The sequence below is a fragment of the Schistocerca americana genome, chromosome 1, assembly GCF_021461395.2.
Source record: "Schistocerca americana isolate TAMUIC-IGC-003095 chromosome 1, iqSchAmer2.1, whole genome shotgun sequence".
NCBI lineage: Eukaryota > Metazoa > Arthropoda > Insecta > Orthoptera > Acrididae > Schistocerca > Schistocerca americana.
In genome coordinates this window covers 810,548,962-810,573,266 of record NC_060119.1, presented here as the reverse complement: position 1 = coordinate 810,573,266, position 24,305 = coordinate 810,548,962, and the positions used below count along the sequence as shown (strand labels likewise).

General features: G+C 46.6%; 1 protein-coding gene across 5 annotated transcripts in view; it reads right to left on the bottom strand.

Annotated features, from left to right (window-relative positions):
• The window catches only part of LOC124612770 (mitochondrial protein C2orf69 homolog), a 230,000-nt gene that overhangs the window by 162,430 nt on the left and 43,265 nt on the right, over positions 1 to 24,305 (bottom strand). Inside the window, exon 2 of one of the 5 annotated variants that reach the window (XM_047141184.1) lies at positions 20,009 to 20,100. The exons of the other annotated variants lie outside the window; for them this stretch is intronic. The gene's annotated coding sequence lies outside the window, so the exon portion shown is untranslated. The remainder of the gene's footprint in view (positions 1 to 20,008; positions 20,101 to 24,305) is intronic. 5 annotated transcript variants of the gene reach the window in all.

Here is a 24,305-nt window from a genome sequence, read left to right as displayed (position 1 = left end):
TGATGGAGAGCAAAAAGCTCGGCCGTAAAGCCTCGAACATTGGTCGAGGAGCCGGTATTTAAAGGTGGCGGCCCCGACGACAAAGGCACAGCCGACACCATCGTCAGTTTTGGAGCCATCGGTGTAAATAAAGGTGTGACCGGCAAAGCGAGCACGAAGTTCGACAAACTGTGAGCAATACACTGCAGCCGGAGTACCCTCCTTCGGGAGTGAGCTGAGGTCGAGAGAAACATGAACCGGAGCCTCGAGCCAAGGCGGTGTCGGGTTCTCACCCTCTCTGAATGTGGTAGGGAGGGCAAAATCCAATTGTCGAAGCAGGCGACGGAAGCGGACTCGGGGGGGCAGCAGGGCAGACACATACAACCCGTACTGACGGTCGAGAGAATCGGCGAAGAAGGACTTGTAAGAGGGGTGGTTGGGCATAGACAACAGCCGGCAGGCATACCGACACAGCAGTACGTCGCGCCGGTAAGTCAATGGTAATTCGGCAGCTTCAGCATAAAGACTCTCGACAGGACTAGTGTAGAAGGCTCCGGTCGCAAGACGTATCCCCCGATGGTGGATGGAGTTGAGCCGGCGTAAGAGGGATGGCTGAGCGGACGAGTAGACGAAGCTCCCATAATCCAGCTTCGACCGGACTATGGACCGATACAAGTGAAGCAGGACAGTGCGATCCGCTCCCCAAGATGAACCGCTAAGAACTCTTAGGACATTAAGGGAACGTGTACAACGGGCCACCAAATAAGAGACATGTGGAGACCAACACAGTTTCCTGTCCAACATGAGCCCTAGAAACTTAGTTGTGTCCACGAATGGGAGAACAACGGGACCGAGATGTAAGGATGGCGGAAGGAACGCTTTATATCGCCAAAAGTTGATACAAACTGTCTTCTCTTCAGAGAACCGGAAGCCATTTGCCACGCTCCATGAGTAGAGGCTGTCTAGACAACGCTGAAGGCAGCGCTCCAGGAGGCATGTTCTCTGGGCACTGCAGTAGATCGCGAAGTCATCGACAAAGAGAGAGCCTGAGACATTAGGTGGAATGCAATCCATAATTGGATTGATTGCGATGGCAAAAAGGGCTACGCTCAAGACGGACCCCTGAGGCACTCCGTTCTCCTGGAGGAAGACGTCGGACAATACGGAACCCACACGTACCCTAAACTCCCGATCCGTTAAAAAGGAATCAATAAAAAGGGGCAGGCGACCGCGTATACCCCACCTGTGCATAGTGCGGAGGATACCTCCTCTCCAACAGGTATCATAAGCCTTCTCCAAGTCGAAGAACACGGCTACCGTTTGGCGCCTTCGCAAAAAGTTGTTCATGATGAATGTCGACAAGGTCACAAGGTGGTCAACAGCGGAGCGGCGGCGACGAAAGCCGCATTGGACATTAGTAAGTAGTCGTCGAGATTCCAGAATCCAAACTAACCGAGCATTAACCATGCGCTCCATCACCTTACAGACACAGCTGGTAAGAGAAATGGGGCGGTAACTAGAAGGAAGGTGTCTATCCTTCCCGGGTTTGGGTATAGGAACAACAACGGCGTCACGCCAACGCCTGGGGACTTGACCTTCGGTCCAGACGCGATTGTAGGTACGAAGAAGGAAGCTTTTGCCCGCCGGAGAAAGGTGTGCCAGCATCTGAACGTGAATGGCATCTGGCCCCGGAGCAGAGGATCGGGACAGTGCAAGCGCACGTTCGAGTTCCCGCATAGTAAAGGGGGCATTATAAGTTTCCAGATTCAGCGAGTGGAAGGAAGGTCGCCGAGCCTCTTCTGCCTCTTTCCTGGGAAGGAAGGCAGGGTGGTAATGGGCGGAGCTTGAAACCTCCGCGAAAAAGCGGCCAAAGGCGAAAAGCGGCCAAAGGCGTTGGAGACAGCCACAGGATCAACAAGGACCTCATTACCTGAGGTCAGGCCAGGTACCGAGGAGTGGGCCTTAATGCCCGACAGCTGGCGCAGGCGACCCCAAACGACGGAAGAGGGAGTAAAACTGTTAAAGGAGCCGGTGAAAGAGGCCCAACAAGCTTTTTTGCTGTCTTTGATGATTCTACGGCATTGCGCTCGGAGTCGTTTGTATTCAATACAATTCGCCAACGTAGGATGGCGGCGAAAGGTGCGTAAAGCACGTCGTCGAGCACGGATAGCGTCCCTATAAGCCTCGTTCCACCAGGGGACGGAAACGCGACGTGAAGAAGAAGTAGTACGAGGAATGGAACATTCGGCAGCATTGATAATAACAGCCGTGAGGTATTCGACCTGACTGTCACAACTGGGAAAATCGTGGTCCGGAAAGGTCGCCAGGGAGGAGTAAAGTCCCCAGTCAGCTTTCAGTAAGTTCCAGCTCGAAGGACGTGGGGATGGGGTGTGGTGCAGGAGACGAACGACACAGGGGAAGTGGTCGCTCGAATAGGTGTCAGAAAGGACATACCACTCGAACCGACGGGCAAGAGTGGTAGAACAGATCGAGAGGTCCAAGTGGGAGTAGGTATGAGTAGAGTCCGAGAGGAAAGTCGGGGCGCCGGTATTGAGGCAGACAAGATTGAGATGGTTGAAGACATCCGCCAAGATTGAGCCTCTTTGACAGGATGCAGGAGAGCCCCAAAGGGGATGATGGGCATTGAAGTCGCCGAACAATAAGAACGGCGGGGGAAGTTGAACGATCAGGTGCATCATGTCAGCCCGACTAACGGCAGATGACGGTGGAGTGTAGATGGTACAAACTGAAAAGGTAAAAGCAGAAAGAGTAATGCGGACAGCTATTGCTTGGAGTGGGGTGGCCAATGGGATGGGATGGTAATAAACATCGTCCCGAACGAGCAACATGACCCCACCATGAGCTGGGATACCGTCCACAGGGGTGAGGTCATACCGCTCCGAGGTATAGTGGGTAAAGGCAATATGGTGAGTCGGGCGCAACTTGGTTTCCTGGAGACCAAGGACGAGCGGACAGTGCAGGTGGAGGAGCAGTTGTAATTCCTCCCGATTAGATCGAATACCTCTTATGTTCCAATGAAACAACGCCATCGCCAGTCAAAAGGTTGGGGGAACGAGACGGGGGAAGAGCTGGTCACCTCGACGGCCGCGGAGGGCCAGGTTGTGAGGGAACAACGCTACAACCGACGGAAGGCGGATCCGGTTCCATCGACTCGTCGCCAGCTGCGGCCGCTGTCCCTGATTGTGTAGGAGGGGCCGCATCATTTGCCGACGAAAGGCCGGCGGAGCGCCTGGCAGCAGAGCGTCCCGGCGAAACTGAGGACGGCCGGGAGCAGCGACTCACGGATGAAGCGTCAGACGAAACGCGCCGGGGTGGAGAGGGGGATAGAGACTTCTTCTTGGAGGCCTTCTTGGAAGGCCAAGGAGGCACAGGGATGGTGGGCTGGACCCGAAGAAGGTCCTCACGTGCGGGCTCCGTTTTGGAACGCCGGACCTCTGAAGCTGGGGTCCGGAACGTTTCCCCAAGGGACGCCTGAGAAGAAGATCGCTTCTCAGGTGGCGAGGGGGGAGGAGGAGGAGGAAGGGTGGCCCCTGGGGCAGAGGGGGTGGGGCCACGGGGGAGGAAGACTTGGAAGGGAGGGATTTGGGAGGCGGAGGCAGAGCCCCCTGATGGGCGGAGGAGGCGGAGGGGGGACAGGATAGGGGTGAGGATACCGCAGAAGGAGTGGACACAACTGAGGCAAACGAGGTGGTCAATGGCACGGGATGAAGGCGGTCATATTTCTTCCTGGCCTCAGAGTAAGAGAGCCGATCCAAAGTTTTGATTTCTTGTATCTTCTTCTCCTTCTGATAGGCGGGGCATTCTGAGGATCTAGGTGAGTGGACGCCAGGACAATTAATGACCGAGGTGGTGGGGTGCATGTATGTTCCTCACGAAGAGGACGTCCACAATCGCCACAAAGGGGCTCAGCCTCACACCGTGACGACATGTGCCCAAAGCGCAGACACCTAAAACAGCGCATAGGAGGCGGGACGTAAGGTCGCACGTCGCACCGGTAGCACATCACCTTTACCTCCTCCGGGATAACGTCCCCCTCGAAGGCGAGGATAAAGGCCCCGGTGTCGATGCGACGGTCTTTGGGGCCGCGCTGGACTCGCCAGACGAAATGCACGCCGCGGCGCTCCAGGTTGGCCCTGAGCTCCTCATCAGATTGTAGCAGGAGGTCACGATGAAATGTAACCCCCTGCGTTCTATTTAGTGCCAGATGTGGGACAATGGATACTGGGATGTCCCCTAGGCGGTGCACGCCTGGAGCGCCGCCGACTGTGTGGCGGAGGTGGTCTTTATAAGAACGGACCCTGATCGCATCTTGCTGAGAGCGTTGATTTCCCCGAAGACGTCCTCAATGTGCTGAACAAAGAACATGGGCGTGGAGGTTGCGAACGTCCCCCCATCGGTTCGAGAACAGACCAAATAGCGGGGGAAGTACTTCGCCCCAAGCCGGCGGGCATGTCCCTCTTCCCATGGAGTGGCCAAGGGGGAAAGGGCAGGAGAACCAGAACTAGAAACGGTACCTTTTCTTTTGAAAGACTCGGCCGCAGAGCGACCTGATACGTGTTGACGTTTCATCTGCGAAACGTCCGCCCCGATACCACCCACTCCGACCAGGGGCTCTCCCCATGGGCGCCACCCAGCCGCAGCAAGGGCCACCTGGCAGGATGACCATTGCCGGAAGTCCTGATGCCCCAAGGAGACGGGCATCTACTCCTTGGCCAACGTGGGGAGGGTGCAGCTCAGGTATCGGCAGTACGATCCCTGTGTTGTCAGGGGGCTACAACCTTGAGGGTACATGACGACCCCACCACAACGGGCTGGCTACCGTGCTGGATTTCTGGTGCCATGGAAAGTCCATCATGATCGCTGGTGCAGATGGAGATGCACTATGGGCGTAACTTGAACAACCCATCAGGCGTTTAGGCCCAATTTGAGGAATAGTGGGTATGGTTACAACGCCGGTGCAATGCTGAGTGCCAAGGTCTTAGTGCACTTAGGACCAGTGGTACACCATGTAAGGTGTCCTTCCCCAAAAGGCTCGTACTTCTGTAGAATTTTGAAAAAATTGAGGTCAAACCCCAAGGGGGACCATCACATAGAAGGCCGAAACGGTTGAAACTCCTTTTAGTCGCCTCTTACGACAGGCAGGAATACCTCGGGCCTATTCTTACCCCGGACCCGCAGGGGGGACACAGGTTCCGTCAGTAACTGGGTTTTTCCCCAAAGATCTGAGAGTTTGGCTTTTCTAACTTGTGAGCGACCGTCGCCGAAATCCTCCGCACAGCTAACGCGGTTGTTCCAGCTGGTCGTTTCGTTGGCTCAGAAGCGTCCGCGGTGCAATCATCGTGCTCTGCAGGTATCTAGAGTACAGTGCACACTGTTTCGACAAATGTCGCTCACCAAGTTAGGAAACCTGAACTCGCAAATCTTCGGAAAACCGAAGCTATTGGCACAATCACTGAGGTATATGTCCCACTATTTATGACTTACAAAACGGAGTAGTACGGAGTGTGATAAATTAACTCAGCAAGAAATCTTAGATGTTTTAATTTGATAACTTGGCGGACTGATGAAATGATCGTGTGGCATTGTTGGCTGGGAGGCTCCACGCGGGAAAGTTCGGCCGACGAGTTGTAAGTCTTATTTCAGTAAACGTTACATTGGGCGACTTGCGTGTCAGTGATGATGATGAAAGAATGATGAGGACAATCGAACCTGGGCCCGCTGCATGGTAGGCAAACACGCTACCACTCAGCTAAGCAGACGGACAGCATTTCCACCAATTTGCGTCCATTATTCAAACTATCAAACGTTCAGTAATCGATAATACCCAGAATATGGCAGAAACATATGAAAGAGCTCATAGCTCAACACGCGCTTACAGGAAACATAATTAAGTGCATGGCTAAAGACGACAGGATTATAATTAGGCGAAGAATCATTCTTCATTTGATCAACACGACAAACCGTGACAAAGAATAGTGCGCAACCGCTTAAATTGAAACCTGACGGGGGGTTCTGGGAGATGCAACTTGCACCTGTAGTACTGCGGAAAGTGACTCGGAAGCACCCATTGACTAAATCTACACTACCATACAAAGCCAAGTCGTTGTTTAACGTTGTTGCAAAAAATTCTCGACAAGTATTTTATCAATTTACTTGAAATTTTTACACGATGCTCCAATAAACCTTTGGCCACACAAGGGCTACATATTTTTAAATCCAGGATGTTTCAGAAAGAATGTACGCATTGAGAAGTATTATTCTGTCCAAACTATCGATCGCTGCGCCTCGGCTCGGCTATTGGAGAAACGAATACATAGTATAGTTTACATTAATAGCCGCAAGATATCAGTTTCCTTCTGTTTTGCTTGTTAACCGCTATGTTTAAAATGGCTTCTCCGCAACAGAAATCATTTTGTGTTCCCGAGTTTACGAAGTGCAATTCCGTGATTACAGTGCAAAGACGTTTCAGGTTGAGATACCACATTGATTCTCCGGATGGGTGGAATATTCGCAGATGGTATCGACAGTTTCTAGAAACAGGATGTGTATGTAAAGGAAAGAGTCCTGCAGCCCTCGTGTTCCTGAAGAAAATTTTACACGAATTCAAACTGCTTTCCAACGTGGTCCTTCAAAACCAAGACGTCGGTTGGTTATGAAGCCGTACAAGTTACAGCTGTTACAAGCTCTGCGTCCTGATCACAAACGCAAACGTGTGGCATTTTGTAACGAGATTCTTGATGCTATTGATAGTGATAACTCTTTCCTACAACGCATCGTGTTCAGTGATAAAGCGACTTTCCAAGTTAGTGTTCAGGTAAACAAACACAACGTTCGAATTTGGGGCCTACAGAACCCACATGCAGCCATTAACATGATTTGCCGAAAGTCAGTGAGTTTTGTGCGATATCCCTATCATATGTTTACAGCCCACTCTTCTTTGATGGAAACACGGTTAACGGTCAGCAGTATCTCGCTATGTTTCAAACCTGCTTGTTTCCGAGGCTGCACGAAGACAACTTCATTTTTCAAGATGGGGCACCCCCTCACTGGAGTCGCCAAGTGCTTCAATATCTGAATGAAACTACCGAACCGTTGGATTAGTCGTCAAGGAGCTGGCGACTTAGCGTGTCTCAGCTGGTCTCCACGGTCACCGGATTTAACACCCTCTGACTTCTTCCTGTGTGGTTCCGTCAAAGACAACGTTTATGTACCACCACTCCCACAGAACCTGGAAGAGTTGAAGAACCGGCTTCTTACTGCCATAACATCAGTGACGAATGACATGCTTGCCCGAGTGTGGGAGGAATTTGAGTATCGATGTGATATTGTTCGTGTCGCTGATGGAGGGCATATTGAACATCTGTAATCTGAACTTGAGAGGGTCGTAAATATATGTGTAACGTTTCATATTCGTATGTCTCAAAGTTCAATAAATATATGTATTCGAAATACGTATATTCTTTTTGAAACACGCTGTATATATGGTATTTAAATATATATTTAAAATCTGTAATACTATATCAAGACTGGTGTTACCAAAAACAGCGGAAGTTCATGACTGATCTTTTTCCAATTTTCACATGAGAGACTAATAAACATACAGACGGACATAGGATATACATTATTTTAAACGATAATGTATATGTTTTCTGTTAAAATTGGCTGCGAGAAAGGAAATCCTGTGCTGTGAAAACGTATGGTTTCGATTTCTTTCTCGCACTCAATTTCAACTACGGTAGGGTTAAGTAAATCATTAGCTGCTCCCAGACTTTTGCAACAAAAGTAAGCAAGGCACAACCTCAGAGAGGTGTGCAAAAAGACAGAGAAGGGGAAGGGGGAAACAGACATTGAGAGGGGTAGGAGCGACAGGAGGGAGGAGGTGATGGGCAGAGGTAAAGGGTATCAAACGTATTCGGCAATTGGATGGCACTGCCGGGTTCGCTAGTTATTATACACAGCCGAAACTGAAATATCATAGTTACAAAAAATATAAAATACTACTACGTAATGCTACTGCGAACAGTACTGTATGCTAATGTTTGTACTGAAAGGACACAAGAGAATACCGGCCGTTTCTATAGATTAAAGCACCTCTTCGCGAACTGCTAATTATGATACGCGTATTGGAGAGAAGCAAATCAGACAAGGCCACAGTACGTATGTGGGTCAGAACAACCTGTCCCAGTAACATTTACCTCACAGAACGTACCTGATGTTATGCATAAAAACAAGATCAGAATTTTCATTTTCAGGAACAATACTTGTATACGACTCTGTAGAAAATTCTCAACAGTATCAGAACAATCGGATATCAAATAACTATAATAGGCTTCCCCCACCCCCACCCCCCTCGCATCTGCTCTTAATTTCATAGGACTATCGAATATGGCACCTGACACAGATAAATTTGTTAGCCGGGGAATCTGTAATGTGGAACTGTACCAAACCCACATGAAGGCTGATGATCACTTCTGTTAAAGCGTGATCGATTTTAAACCTTTACAATGCCGATCATGATATAGCAATATAAAATTGATTTATGTTTTTAGAAATGAAACCCTGAAAGTATTAAACGAACTTTTTCCTATTTGGACTGCAAAATAACTGTCGACAAGTCAAAGGCATGGAACCATGACAACGTGTAACGACTGGTTGCACCACAATTATTTAGAAATATCTTCAGCGCAATCATCTGCTATGAGAGTGTACGAGACATTTATGGAGGAAGTTTATTTCATAACCGGTAGTATGAATCGTCCAATGTCTTAGACTTTACTGACCAGAAATTTGTATGGCCTTCACGCAAGGAAAGTATAACCAACGCTAACACGTACTGCTCGCTAATACGTCCACAGAACGATGCAGTAAAGAACTTCTCACCGGGTCGGACTCCTACAGATATGAACTGCTGTTCTATACGTTGTTAACCTTCAAATACTGGGCACAACATGGCTCTACGGTTTTCTATTCCGAAACCCGGCTCAGATTAATGTTTACGTTTAGGCCTCTTCGGCGATGGTTAACTCATTATTAAATGATGCGCTACTACAGTTATTATAGTAAGAAAGCAATGGAATGTCTATAAAGACTCATACGTAATGAAGTGTCATCTACACATTTTCCGATTCATCTTACTATAAAAGACACGTCGAAGATCTACTTCTTTAGAAAATATGAATCATATATTCTGTCATCTTGCAGCCAAGGATCACTAATTGAGACATTTCAACACACACATTCCTACCATGGTTTAGTGAGTACATGTGACACATATGATTGTCAATAGGATAGAACTGCCCAAAGGATATCAAATAGATGTTCGAAACTCTCAGAAAAAAACGGCTAATTCTGTGCAGAAATCAAGGACTGCGTACTGAAAGCTATGAATTTTGTTTCAAAATCGAGTCGTTTAACAAATTCTCTGAGGATTTCCGATAGTATTCTTCGTAACAGTAAGCAAACGACATCTTAAAAATTTACTCCATACATCATTATGGTACAGCAAAACAATAGTTTTTTGCCAACTACTTTGCAGTACTCATCCAAGTGATTGGCACAGGATTCGCAGACTATTTCTCAACCGTTTCGCTCTCAAGTAGCACATGAGAAAAAATGAACAAGATATGCATTAAATACCTAAACCTTTCCGTGTAAGCTGGCTACATCTGTCGATTTCGTCCGCGTATTATTCTATCTACCAGGAAGTTGCTGAATCTAGTCGCGAATCTGACCACCGCTCGTATTTTTGTTCACTGAATGACTTAAGTGCAATGAAGTAAATCGTCCGCTGAATGATATGTTGGTCTATACGGAAAAAACACATTTTAATGTCATGTGTTACAAACAGTAGAGGGAGTGCAAGTGGGGATGGGTCAGGATGGGGAGATGAATGAGTCCTGTCCTCTAAGGAACGATCAATCGTATGTGGTAAGGATTCCATACCACGCAGCTATACTCAGAAGAGTCGTAGTGTACACTGTCGTTTTAATATGTTTGCTGCATATCTTGTAAGTGTTCTGACAACGAAACGCAGTTTTCGTCTCGCCCTTCCGCATGAGCTAAACACTGCTGCAGAAATTATCAATAGTATTTCCCTCTATTTCTATGTACGTATACAGATGTCATTTAGAACACGAAACACAAGAAGCAATGCACAACTGTTACTAACTAAAGGAGGAAAGTTAACTGTGCAGTATGCTATTAACTAGAGGATATACTCTCAATGAAAAGGAAGAAATGTGTGTTACGCATATTGCATGTTTTTACCAGACTTTGGCTGCATCTTAGAGTCTGTTCTATCTTTGGAATGAAAAGTAAATAATGGGCTTCTTTATGCAATAACTTTTTACTACAAACAGCCACAATTTTATTCTTTTTAAATACGTCGTGTGTTTTGACTCGACTAGCTCATGGGAAAATATACAATGCGTGTATTGACGCCTCTCTTTCCGTACTCTTTTAAAGTGGCTCTCCTCTGTGCTGCTACCACACGGGAGGATTGCCAGTCCACGGCCTACGAGATGACGGAGGCAAATAAACTGCAGCTCTGGCGCAGTGTACTGGGTGGAATGGGGCGCGCTGAAGGAGATACGCATCCGGCAGTTGTTCTGCCCTGTAGTGGCTCAGCTGGGTCACAGTGAGCTTTATGCTCTCGGCCATGTACTATGTGACCACTCTCGTCCTCGCGCCATCGGTGATAAGTACTGCTACACTTATGTCCGGGTTACCGGCCTCCGTGACTGAGGTCGCTAACGCACACTTGAGCGGTGGCGCTCGACCCGGGGATAAGCCGGTTCGAATTCTGCTCGGAAAAGGGAGGAGCGGTAGTGGCGTAAAGATCCTGGTCGGCATACTTCGCACCAACGTCCTGGTTTAAAAATCAAATCTCTCTGCAGTGTCTCATGAAGTGAGGGAATGTGACACTGCTGATCTACAACTGCATTAACGTGATTACTCTGCTATTGACAATAATGTGTTTGGTAGAGAGTTCCATGAACCGTCCTCAAACTGTCTCTCTACCGTTCCCCTCTCGAACGACGCGCGAGAAAACGAGCACTTTAATTTTTCTGTGCGAGCCCTGATTTCTCTTATTTTATCGTGATGATCAATTCTCCCTAAGTAGTGCCAACAGAATGTTTTCGTAATCGGAGGAGAAAACTGGTGATTGAAATTTCGTGAGAAGATCCCGTTGCAACGAAAAACGCCTTTGTTTTAATGACTGTCACTCCAATTCACGTATCATGTCTGTGGCACTGTCCCCCCTATTTCGCGATGATGCAAAACAAGCTGCCCTTCGTTGAACTTTTTCGATGTCATCCATTAGTCCCGCCTGATGCGGATCCCACACCGCACCGCGATACTCCAGAATAGGGCGGACAAGCGTGGTGTAAGCAGTCCCTTTAGTAGACCTTTGCTCCTCCTAAGTGTTCTGCCAAAGAATTGCAGTCTTTGGTTTGCTCTACCCACAACATTTTCTATGTGATCTTTCCAATTTAGGTTATTTGTAATTGTAATCCAGGTTATTTGTAATTGTAATCCATAAGTATTTAGTCGAATTTACAGCCATCAAGATTTGTGTGACTTATCGCGTAGCAGAAATTTAGCGTATTTTTTTTTAGTAGTCATGTGAATAACTTCACACTTCTCTTTATTCAGGGCTGATGGTGATCAGTCCGTTAATTGGGGACATTAAGCTTGGCGGCCCACTTGGTGCTAATCGCGAGGTGTATTCCATGTGCCGGCACCATGGTGGTTCTCTCATTCTTGTCGTTATCATCTCTCTCTCTCTCTCTCTCTCTCTCTCTCTCTCTCTCTCTCTCTCTCACACACACACACACACACACACACACACACACAAAATACGTACATGTAAATAACCAAATAAACACTTACTTCCGGGGAGTGGGCAGGGTACGAGGCGGGAGCTGCGGTGTAATTGTTAAACCTAGAACCAGAGGGATGTCAGTGTAACTTGTTTCAACAATGATCCTGAATCTACACAGTGAAAGTAACATGTAGCGCAAGTGCATTGTTTAAATAAAAATTAACTACAAGGGTTCCACAGTGTAAATGTTACATGTACTTTGTTTTAAAAATGAACAACACATCCACAGTCTAATTATTACCTTGATGGAAATGTGGTGTATTTCGCCGCGCGGATTGGCCGCACGATCTAGGGCGTCACGTCACGGATTGCACGGCCCCTATCGCCGGAGGTTCGAGTCCTGCCTCGGGCGTGTGTGTGTGTGTGTGTGTGTGTGTGTGTGTGTGTGTGTGTGTTTTTCGTCCTTAGCGTAAATTACTTTAAGTTAGTTTAAGCAGTGTGGAAGTCTAGGGACCGATGACCTCAGCAGTTTGGTCCCTTTGAACGATTTTGATGTGTTACACTGCACCAAATAGTTCCGAAATGTTTACATAAATAGACCACGTTATGCACAACTGTCAAACAAGCTATCTCACTTCGATCTTTTTTCTGTTAACACATGGAACAGAGCTGCCAATGTTCTTTATAGCCTGCAGCGCGTTTTCAATGTTATGATTATTAAATACTTCTGCAGACATGTCTGGAAGGGCGCAGAAACGTTTCCAAATGCTTTAAATAAATAGATTACGCGATAGGCTACTGTTTATCATGCAATAAGCAACTGTTTAAAACATCTCAAATGAGCTATCTTACTTGCATTTTTTTTTTAATTTCCAATTGTTTTACTCTGGGCTATATCCACTGTAATGTAACAGTGGGTACCTTGAGGGCGGATTCAATACACTTCACACACCCGGTGACTCTTTGACCCTTCGCCATCTTGAACCTTCACGTTCGATTGTAGTGTCATACTGCCAGTCACATTGGACCAGCCATACTGGCTCGTAAATTATCGTAATTGGGTACTAAACACCGGCATTAGGGATGACGAATAAACATCTCTCCCAAGATAAAAAATTATCCTAAATGAGTAAAAACGTGGATCCTAGATAAACACCGACAGCCTGTTGGTCTTCTTGTACAATTAATCACAAAAACATGGTATTTTAAAATCGAAATTCTTATTTGGAAACTTACTTCTTGTTACAGGACCAATATCACATTCCAACATCAAAACAACTAAACTCTTAGATCTCTTACTCTCTGCATTTTCAAATGTCATTAAAGTCAACACGAACAGTTTTTTTTACATACAGAACTGTAGGTTATGACTATAAACACAATCCTACACAGTCTGCCCTAATTTGGTAATAAATTATAGCGATAAGGATTCTAAATAAGCACGCTTCTCAGCCAATAAGATTGCAGCCTGCCATTTACACGTAAGGCAACTGGTCTAGACGAAGTGGGAGATAAAGCAGTCTGCTATTTATAAGTAATGCAATTAGCCTAGACTGAGTGGGTGAGAGGGTCATGCATCTTCCCAAACACTAATGACGCACATGTAGATGGGCTAAAAACTGTGCCATAACCTCCCTTTAGACCCTTAATAACATTATACAGGGTGATTCAAAAAGAATACCACAACTTTAGGAATTTAAAACTCTGCAACGACAAAAGGCAGAGCTAAGCACTATCTGTCGGCGAATTAAGGGAGCTATAAAGATTCATTTAGTTGTGCATTTGTTCGCTTGAGGCGCTGTTGACTAGGCTGAAAACCAAACTACCCGAGGCAGCCCGTGACAGAGCACTTCATCACTGGCCTCCAAGAAGCCCTGATCTTACCCCCTGCGATTTTTTCTTATGGGGGTATGTTAAGGATATGGTGTTTCGGCCACCTCTCCCAGCCACCATTGATGATTTGAAACGAGAAATAACAGCAGCTATCCAAACTGTTACGCCTGATATGCTACAGAGAGTGTGGAACGAGTTGGAGTATCGGGTTGATATTGCTCGTGTGTCTGGAGGGGGCCATATTGAACATCTCTGAACTTGTTTTTGAGTGAAAAAAAAAAAACCTTTTTAAATACTCTTTGTAATGATGTATAACAGAAGGTTATATTGTGTTTCTTTCATTAAATACACATTTTTAAAGTTGTGGTATTCTTTTTGAATCACCCTGTACATTGGCTGTGATCTACTATTACAAGAAACTACTAAGAGTACGACCACCTCCATGCTAGTCGGCATAGATTCCGAATACAGCGACTTCGTGAAACCCACCTTGTTCTCTTCTCTCACGGCATCCCCAATGCCATGAATCAAGGAAGTCTGGTAGATGCAGTATTTCTTGACTTCAAAGAAACATCTGTCTCAATATTACACCAATACTTAATAATGAAAATATGATTATACAGGATATCAAGCGAGATTTGTCACTGGATTGAAGATTTCTTGGTGGGGAAAAGACAGAATGTTATCTTGGATCTAGAGTCATCGACAGATGAAGAAGTAACCTTGGGTGTGCCACAGGTAAGGTTGTTGGAAACCCTGTTGTACATTAATGGCCTTGCAGGCAATATTAATGGTAATCTCAGACTTTTCGCAGATGATGCAGTTATTTACATTGTGTTCTACTTATCTGATGACCACCTGCCCAGACTATTGCTGGCCGGCCACGGAAGCCGCGCTTGCCTGTTGAATAAGTCTCGCGGGACCGTAGTATGCCGCCCTTTTTTGTGGGTTTTAGCCTGAAGGCCGTAGAGACATATGCCCTTGTCGGTCAGCATCATCCGAACAGTGAAATAGGCATCACGAGTGTAACAGTGAAGTTTGCAAACGCAACAATTGCAAGAGCGAATTATTTAATTCCACAACGAGTATGTATTTAAGATTGGTATGTGCGTTCAGAGTCCGCTCGTACTGTTCAGATATTGTTTGAACAGAAGTTTCCTGGCGTTGGAGTTCCGAGTCGTGATGCAGTTCACAAATTAGTGAATAGATTTCGTGAAACTGGAAGTCTTCAAAACAAGCAGCGTAAAAGACGGCGTACGGTGGTCGCAGAAGCTCGTCTTTATGACATTGCATACCGCCTGGAAAATTCCCCTGAACAGTCTCTTAGACGTCTTTTGCAGCAAACACAAATATCGTGCATCTCTGTACAAAGAGGTGCTAAGTTGCTTGGGCTAGGGCCCCATGAAGTATCAGTAGTACAAGAGCTCCGACCTGATGATCCTGCGCAAATGGTTAAGTTTTGCGATGGGTTTTAAAACAAGTGCATGACATTAAAATGGATCCTTACCTCATACTGTTTTAGGACAAGGCTTGGCTCCATTTACATGGGTATGTTAACTCCCAGAACTGTTGACATCGGAGCGCAGATAGACCTGTTGTGCATGAGGAACCCCTTCATGATCAGAAAATAAGGGTGTGGTGCACAGTTAGTGGTGACAGGATAATTAGGCCCTTTTTTTTAAGGACATAGTTACAAGTGAAAGACGTGCAAAACATTTTGCGACCGTTGATTAATAAACTGAGTGAAAGAGAACGAAGCTTTGCATTTTTTGAACAGGATCCGGCAGGAGCACATACGGCCAATGTTTCTTTGCACCCAATTCACGATGTGTTCGATAAAACAGTGATTAGTAACAATATGTGGTCAGCTAGAAGTCCTAATTTAACTCAGTGCGATTTTTATTTGTGATGTGCACTGAAGACTACAGTGTACACAACAAATTCTCACACGATAAAGGGACTCAAGGATAATATCCGTGAAACAATTAATTCAATATCTCAGAGAGAATTACATCGTGTGATTAAGTCATTCCAGATATGGAAAGAGTCCTTCCGTATGCCATGAAGGGTACAGGGTGCACCCATCTGCAGGTGGTCGCTCATGTCAGCACCAATGTGTGTCGCTATGGATCGGAGGAAATACTCTCTGGCTTCCGGCGGCTATCTGATTTGGTGAAGACTGCCAGTCTCGCTAGCGGGATGAAAGAAGAGCTCACCATCTGCAGCATGGTCGACAGGACTGACTGCGGACCTTTGGTACAGAGCCGAGTGGAGGGTCTGAATCAGAAGCTGAGACGGTTCTGCGACCGTGTCGGCTGCAGATTCCTCGACTTGCGCCATAGGGTGGTGGGGTTTCAGGTTCCGCAGGATAGGTCAGGAGTCCACTACACATAGCATGCAGCTACACGGGGTTGTGTGGCGTGGACTGGGCGGTTTTTTAGGTTAGATGGCCTCGGGCAAGTACAGAAAGGGCAACAGCATCAAAGGGTGCGGGGCAAAGTCAGTACATGCAGGGACCAAGCAGCAATCGGTATTGTAATTGTAAACCGTCGAAGCTGCGTTGGTAAAGTACCGGAACTTCAAGCACTGATAGAAAGCACCGAAGCTGAAATCGTTATAGGTACAGAAAGCTGGCTTAAGCCAGAGATAAATTCTGCCGAAATTTTTACAAAGGCACAGACGGTGTTTAGAAAGGATAGATTGCATGCAACCGGTGGTAGCGTGTTTGTCGCTGTTAGTAGTAGTTTATCCTGTAGTGAAGTAGAAGTGGATAGTTCCTGTGAATTATTATGGGTAGAGGTTACACTCAACAACCGAGCTAGGTTAATAATTGGCTCCTTTTACCGACCTCCCGACTCAGCAGCATTAGTGGCAGAACAACTGAGAGAAAACTGGAATACATTTCACATAAATTTTCTCAGCATGTTATAGTCTTAGGTGGAGATTTCAATTTACCAGATACAGACTGGGACACTCAGATGTTTAGGACGGGTGGTATGGACAGAGCATCGAGTGACATTATACTGAGTGCACTATCCGAAAATTAGCTCGAGCAATTAAACAGAGAACCGACTCGTGGAGATATCTTGGACCTACAGATAAAGAACAGACCCGAACGTTTCGACTCTGTAAGCGCAGAACAGGGAATCAGTGATCATAAAGCCATTGCAGCATCCCTGAATATGGAAGTTAATAGGAATATAAAAAAAGGGAGGAAGGATTATCTGTTTAGCAAGAGTAATAGAAGGCAGATTTCAGACTACCTAACTGATCAAAACGAAAATTTCTGTTCCGACACTGACAATGTTTAGTGTTTATGGAAAAAGTTCAAGGCAATCGTAAAATGCGTTTTAGACAGGTACGTGCCGAGAAAACTTTGAGGGACGGGAAAAACCAGACGTGGTTCAACAACAAAGTTAGGAAACTACTGCGAAAACAAAGATCTTCACTCCAAGTTTAAACGCAGCCAAAACCTCTCAGACAAACAGAAGCTAAACGATGTCAAAGTTAGCGTAGGGAGGGTTATGCGTGAAACGTTCAGTGAATTCGAAAGTAAAATTCTATGTACCGACTTGACAAAAAAACCTAGGAAGTTCTGGTCTTACGTTAAATCAGTAAGTGGCTCGAAACAGCATGTCCAGACACTCTGGGATGATAATGGCATTGAAACAGAGGATGACACGCGTAAAGCTGAAATGCTAAACACCTTTTTCCAAAGTTGTTTCACAGAGGAAGATCGCACTGCAGTTCCTTCTCTAAATCCTCGCACAAACGAAAAAATGGTTGACATCGAAATAAGTGTCCATGGAATAGAAGAGCAACTGGAATCACTCAACAGAGGAAAGTCCACTGGACCTAACAGGATACCAATTCGATTCTACACAGAGTACGCGAAAGAACTTCTAACAGCAGTGTACTCCAAGTCTCTAGAGGGACGGAAGGTTCCAGATGATTGGAAAAGAGCACAGGTAGTCCCAGTCTTCAAGAAAGGTCGTCGAGCAGATGTGCGAAACTATAGACCTATATCTCTGACATCGATCTGTTGTAGAATTTTAGAACATGTTTTTTGCTCGCGTATCATGTAATTTCTGGAAACCCAGAATCTACTCTTTAGGAATCAACATGGATTCCGGAAACAGATATCGTGTGAGACCCAACTCGCTTTATTTGTTCATGAGGCCCGGAAAATATTAGATACAGGCTCCCAGGTAGATGCCATTTTCCTTGACTTCCGGAAGGCGTTCGATACAGTTCCGCACTGTCGCCTGATAAACAAAGTAAGAGCCTACGGAATATCAGACCAGCTGTGTGGCTGGATTGAAGAGTTTTTAGTAAACAGAACACAGCATGTTCTCAATGGAGAGACGTCTACAGACGTTAAAGCAACCTCTGGCGTGTCACAGGGGAGTGTTATGGGACCATTGCTTTTCACAATATATATAAATGACCTAGTAGATAGTGTCTGAAGTTCCATGCGGCTTCTCGCGGATGATGCTGTAGTATACAGAGAAGTTGCAGCATTAGAAAATTGCAACGAAATGCAGGAAGATCTGCCGCGGACACGCACTTGGTGCAGGGAGTGGCAACTGACCCTTAACATAGACAAATGTAATGTATTGCGAATACATAGAAAGAAGGATCCTTTATTGTATGATTATATGATAGCGGAACAAACACTGGTAGCAGTTACTTCTGTAAAATATCTGAAAGTATGCGTGCGGAACGATTTGAAGTGGAATGATCATATAAAATTAATTGTTGGTAAAGAGGGTGCCAGATTGAGATTCATTGGGAGAGTCCTTAGAAAATGTAGTCCATCAACAAAGGAGGTGTTTTACAAAACACTCGTTCGACCTATACTTGAGTATTGCTCATCAGTGTGGCATCCGTACCAAGTCTGGTTGAATGAGGAGACAGAGAAGATCCAAAGAAGAGCGGCGCGTTTCGTCACAGGGTTATTTGGTAAGCGTGATAGTGTTACGGAGATGTTTAGCAAACTCAAGTGGCTGACTCTGCAAGAGAGGCGCTCTGCATCGAGGTGTAGCTTGCTGTCCAGGTTTCGAGAAGGTGCGTTTCTGGATGAGGTATCGAATAGAGCGCGCACGGAGGCTTTCCGGCAGCCTTTCTTCCCGCGAACCGTACGCGACTGGAACAGGAAAGGGAGGTAATGACAGTGGCACGTGAAGTGCCCTCAGCCACACACCGTTGGGTGGCTTGCGGAGTATAAATGTAGATGTAAATGTAGATGTAGATTTATATGATGCGCTCCATGTTGTGAAAATGATCGTTTTTCATGTTTCTACGCTACTTATCCATCTCTGTAGTATAAATAGATGGACATATCCAATTAAAGCGGATTTGGTTTTTCATTTTTGCCTTAAAAATTAAATTACGTTTTCTTAATTTAAGCAACTTTTATGAACAGTCTTTCATAAAACACAGATAATTAAGAATCTGTACTTGAAATGGAAACAGGAATTCGTCCAATATGTAATTATAAATAAGAAGTGGTTCATTGTTTATAAAAATTATGAGTTTTATAATTACGAGATTTAGGTATTTCAAATTGAAGGAGAAAAAAATGATACTGTTGTGATTTGAACCAACGAACCATAAACAAAATTTGGTCCGTATTCCATCACGCTACCAACTGCGCTACACGTACGACATTGGTTTATATATTAACTGCATTACACACACACACACACACACACACACACACACACACACACACACACACACGCACGCACGCACGCACGCTGGAAAAACTTCAAATTATGAAAAATATTAAGAAAAGCCGATTTCTCGGCACTTTTTAAGTGTATACGACATTGGTTTATATATAAACTGCATTACACACACACACGCGCGCGCGCGCGCTGGAAAAACTTCAAATTATGAAAAACATTAAGAAAAGCCGATTTCTCGGCACTTTTTAAGTGTATTCCACACGCGTGTTTCACAATGGGACAGAAAGCAGTCTCAACCATTTTCATACTGCGCTTCATCAGCGCGAGTATCAGAGCGCAACGCTGCAGAGGCTGTGACAGTATACGATTTTTGAAATAAAAACTACGTAGCTAAAGCGTGATTAAAAAAACTTTGATGGCTGTTAATACATTTGAATGTCTTAAAATTTCATTTAACGTAAACGCGATCGCTTATCAGCTGTAGTTTTTGTGAGTCTTACGGCAACTTAATGACACTGTGCGGGAGGGAGGGATTGATGTCGATGCGTATTGAAATATCCTTTATCAAAAGCGTTTCTAGTGAGCAATGCGTTCCCTGGCACGGGCTTTACGGTGTTCCTTAATGAACAAGATAGCAAATGAACTCTAAATAATGGCCTACCTTAGTGATTAGTTGTTGCCCACATTCTGCTTAATCTGTATATCCACGACATCCCAGACACGGGCGCCATGAAAATCCAACATGCAGGCGACCTACCGACAAAATGAGTGATTACTTCCATAAATGCAGACTTCAACTTAACTCAAACAAAACTGAGGTTTCAGAATTCCACCTAAAAAAAAATTTAAAAAAACACAAAGGAAGCTGCATGTAACTTTCGATGGAATTGATGTACTCGATCACTACAATCCAATAGATCTAAGAATCACTCTGGCTCGGTCCCTGACATTCAGACAGTACACCAAGCTATGTAAGAAACTTGGTTCACGAGTTAATTTTCATCCCAAGATTTTCGGAAACAGTTGGGCTGCGGTCACCTGCACTTCCTGGTGAATATTGCGACTATAGAAAACAACGCCCACACAACAAAAACTGAAGTGCAGCTTAATGAAGTCATAAGGGTCATCACTGGCACTGCATAACTACTCCCATGCAGTGGCTGGTTGGTTGGATTAGAAGAGGGGAGGAAAGGGACCAAACCACTAGGTTATCAGTCCCTTGTTCTGAATAAAACAATGGCACACGTGGGAGAATAAAACGAACAAGACTGACAACTCAAAACGGAATGAAAGGAAAATCACAAGAACGATGAAGGGCAACAAACATGTACATGGACAAAAGGGGCAAGAAAACCACAGAAACGCAAGAAACGGGATGAAGAGATTAAAACAACAAAGCAGATTACCATGGCTGACTGGCCATGAGAACAAAAAAGGAGAAGCCAGCCACTTTACAACACATTAAAACCCCCACCCTAGAAGCACTATGGTGGAGGACACACAGGGACAAAGGACATGCGCTAAAACTTATATCAAATGATAAAACCCAGCCTCACGAATAAAACGTAAAACTAAATCAGCCGATGAGGCGTTGTCAGATAAAATTAGCGGCAACGAGTTCGGTAACCCAAGATTTCATGGCTGGGCAGTCAAAAGTGGGACAGTGCACCAGAATATGGACCACTGTCAACCGGACGCCGCACCGACACTCTGGCGGGTCTTCACGGCGCAGGAGGTAACCATGGGTCGTCCAAGCGTGGCCAATGTGGAGCCAGCAGAGGACAACTGATTCCCTGCGACAGGCCCGAAGACTTCCACACGTTCGTAGTCTCCTTAATGACATGCAGTTTGTAGTGTGTGCTGTTATGCCATTCCGTCTCCCAAGGCCGAAAAACCCTGCGGCGTAAGTCACATCGCAGGTCAGGTTCAGAGATGCCAATCTCCAGAAGCGGTTTCCGCTGGGCCTGGGATGCGGACGTGTCCTGGGGTCCACACAAACACCACTGAAAGATGGGACCAGTCCAGAGCATAGATGGACTCCTCGATGGACGCCACCAAAGGATGGCGAGGGTAGCACTGGTCGATAGCTTGTAGGCTGCTCAAGGAGTCAGTACACAGAAGAAACGATTCCCCGGGGCATGAAGGGATATACTGAAGTGCACAAGAGATGGCCACCAGCTCTGCAGTGAATACACTGCAGCCATCAAACAAGGAATGCTGTTCAAAATGGCCTCTGTGGACGTAGGTGAAGCCAACATGACCATCAGCCATCGATCCGTCAGTGTAAACCACTTCAGAGCCCCGGAAGTGACAGTGGAGAGACGCGTTAATGGAATCGTTAGGGTCATGTGAAAGCCAGACGAATCTGCGGCGTAGGCGTACACCATGGAAGTGTATGCGGACGAACCTGGATGAGAGGGGGTAAAGGGTATGACTCCAGTTCAGACAGAAGGGATCGCACACGAACCGCAATCGTTAGCCCTGACCCGGCCCGCCGATGCGGAAGATGTACTCCCGCGGGTGGGAAAAGGAGGCGGTAATTTGGATGCTCAGGAGAATTACGAATGTGTGCAACGGAACTGACGAGCAGTTGTACACGTCGGATCTGCAATGGAGGGACTCCAGCCTCCACCAGGACACTGGTCACCGGTCTCGTTTTAAAAGCTCCCGTCGCTTGGCGAACGCCACAATCGTACACTGCGTCGAGTACAAGCAATGCTGAGGGCGCCGCCGAACCATTAATCAGACTCCCACAATAGAGGCGGGACTGAAAAAGAGCTTTGTCGAGCTGCAGCTGAGTAGAGAGATCTGCACCCCAGTTGGTGTTGCTCAGGCAGCAGAGGACTCTGAGGTGCTGCCAGAACTTCTGCTTCAGCTGAAAAAGTTGAGGTAGCCAAGTCAATCTGGCGTCGAAAACCAGTCTTAAGAATCGATATGTCTCGACTACAGTGAGTGGATCGTCAAGAAGGAAAAGTTCTGGTTCCGGATGAACGGTACGACGCCGACAGAACTGCACGATACACGGCTTAGAAGCCGAAAACTGGAAGCCGTGGGCGAGAGCCCATGACTGCGCCTTGTGAATGGCTCCCTGTAGGCGCCGCTTAGCAACACCAGTACCGGTGGAGCAGTATGACATGCAAAAGTCGTCTGCATACAGAGAGGGTGAGACCGATGGCCCTACAGCTGCTGCTAGACCGTTAATGGCCACTAAACATAGTGATACACTCAGTATAGAGCCCTGCTGGACCCCATTCTCCTGGATATGGGGGAAACTATGGGAGGCACCAACTTGGACACGGGAAGTACGGAGCGACAGGAAATTCTGGATAAAAATCGGAAGCGGGCCTCAGAGACCCTACCCGTATAATGTGCCAAGGATATGATGTGGCCAGGTGGTGTCATATGCTTTGCGTGGATCAGAAAAGATGGCAACAAGGTGTTGGCGTCTGGAAAAGGCTGTCTGGGTGGCAGACTCGAGGGACACAAGTTCATCAGTGGTAGAGCGCCCCTGGCGGAAGCTGCTCTGACATTGAGCCAATGGGCCACGTGACTCCAGGACCCGACCCAACCGCCGACACACCATACATTCCAGCAGCTTACAAACAACATTGGTGAGGCTGATGGGCCGATATCTATCAACATCAAGCGGGTTTTTCCCGGGTTTGAGCACCGGAACGATGGTGCCATTGCGATGGAAAGACGCCATCACACCACATGCGGTTGACGATGACGAGGAGATGGCGCTTGTAGTACAGACGAGAGATGTTTAATCATCTGACTGTGGACCCGATCCGGCGCAGGAGCTGTGTCGGGGCAATGTACAAGTGTGCTGAGGAGCTTCCACTCCGTAAATAGGGCATTAGAGCGATCACTGTGGAATGTAGGGGGGGGGGGGGTGGTATTCCTCTGACGCAGAGGTTCCAGCATATTGCTCAGCAAATTGCTCGGCAATCGCGTTTGCGTCGGTACATAGCCGGCTATTGATCGTAACGCGAGGGACACCTGTTGGGGTCTGGTACCCAAAAAGACGTCTGACCTTCGTCCGGACTTGGGAAAGTGGCATATGGCACCCAAAGGTCGACACGTACCTCTCCCAACACTGATGTTTGCGTCGTTTTAGAAGCTAGGGTACACGGGCACGGAGACGATTAAAGGCTATCCGATGTTCTAGGGGAGGGTGTCGCTTTTGTCGCTGTTGAGCTCGCCTACGCTCTGTAATGGCCTCAGCGACTTCCGGCAAACATCAAGGGATTGTCTTTCGCCGGATGCGCCCTGAAGAGCGAGGGATGGCGTTTTCTGCTGCAGAAACGATTGTGGTAGTCACCTGCTCAACCACCACGTCAATGCTACCACATGAGGGAGAGTCAACGGTGACATCAAAGGTGAATGTTTACAAGTCCGCCTTGTTTATGCCCATCTGGGCAGGCGTCCGTGGGCCTGACGCCGGGGCAGTAATAGGAAGATGGGGAAGTGGTAACTACCACAAAGGGCGTCATGTGTTCTCCAGGGGATAAATGAGAGAAGTCCTGGGCTGCAAACTGATAAATCAATGGCTCGGGAACTACCTCGAACCACACTGAAATGTGTGGTGGCCCCAGTATTTAAGAGGCGGAGGTCAAACGGAGACAGTAAAATTTCGACATCTTTGCTTTGGCCAGTAAGCATGGTGTCACCCCACAAGGGGTAGTGGGCGTTAAAATCTCCCAGAAGTAGGAAAGGTTTAGGGAGTTGTGGGGTACTGCACCATCTGGAGGAAGTTATATGTTGCAGACAGTTATTTCCTGCATCGTCCATGTTCTGACAGCCACAGCTTCAAGAGGGGTTTGAAGGGGCACAGTTTCACTACAGGTCGAGTTTAGGACATAAGCGTAAAAACCACCTGACATCCGATTATAGTCGCTAAAGTTCCTGTAATACCCTTTATAGCCGCAGAGGGCAGGTGTCCGCATTGCCGTGAA